A 1,134-nucleotide genomic window follows, 5' to 3' on the forward strand; every position below is an offset into this window, starting at 1 on the left:
CCTTCGTCCTCTCCTTCCTCTCCGCCAGCACAGACTCGCCGCCTTCTGGCTCACCAGTGGGTTATAATCTTCTAAAGATGTATTTATGCACACAGAACTGGGGTGCAGGCCAGAGGTGCGGGGCTGGGGTGTGTGTGAGAGGCTTCACCAGAGGCAGGGTGGGAGTGGATCAGGCAGATGGACAAAGTCCACTGCCGAGGGCAGCAGCGGGGGGTCAGGAGAGGTCTGCCGCACCCTGGGGGTCCCCTCCGGGGCGGGCGGGGATCGAACTCGTGCCGAAGCGGCTCTAGCTCCTCAGTGCTGCGCTCTGACCCGTTGCGCCCCCGGGGAGGGCCCCATCCTTATTTATTTTGATGCTCGACTTATTTTTCTTTTTTTGAAAAATCTGGTCAACTCGGAGGACGGCCCAGCCCAGGAGGGTCGCGTGAAGCGGTAGCGCAGCGAGCCCTCCCTGAGCGTTAGCTGCCCTGAGGCCCTGCACGTGGCCGGGAGCAGTGGGCATCTCTCGCCCTGCACGCGCTCTGCCCGGCAGTCCCGAGCGGGGCTTCGCGGCGGGTGGGTGTCAGGCCCCTGAGCTCCGGGGCGTCAGGCCAGGTTGCGGTCAGCTAAGGGCTCAGCGGGTGTGCAGGGCTCCAGCCGGCGCGGCTGTGGTGAGGCCGCAGGCCCCACCCCCGACGTCTCCTGAGCCTGCCGCGTCTGCTCACCGCTGGCCTTCGGCCGGCAGAGCCAGCGCCCGCAGCCGAGGGTGAGGAACCCCGGGGCGTTAGGCTCTGAGCTCAGGCCAGGCGCTGCCTCTCCGCAGAGGCGGGAGCAGGTCACCCAGACGTCAGCCCTCAGGGAGGCGAAGGCGTCCCCAGCCCTTTTGGGAGAGAGGAGGGCAAAGGCTTTGTGACCCTTTCGGAAAACTGCCGCACAGTGTTGGCTCTTCACTCTTCCTCTGCACGCTCGTGTTCACGGCGCCCGCGGGCAGCCCGGCTCTGGACTGTGAGACGCTGTGGCTCACGGAGCAGCGGGTGGGGAGCTGGGCCAGCCCCCGGCAGCCGCACCCAGGCCCACGACCGGGCCTCCCCGGGCCTTGCGTGCTTTGCCGAACAGCCCGGGCAAGAGAGGTCCGGGGAGGTGCCGGGGGCCGGG

Source organism: Condylura cristata, unplaced genomic scaffold (genome assembly GCF_000260355.1).
Source record: "Condylura cristata isolate star-nosed mole 26May11 unplaced genomic scaffold, ConCri1.0 scaffold00033, whole genome shotgun sequence".
Classification (NCBI taxonomy): domain Eukaryota; kingdom Metazoa; phylum Chordata; class Mammalia; order Eulipotyphla; family Talpidae; genus Condylura; species Condylura cristata.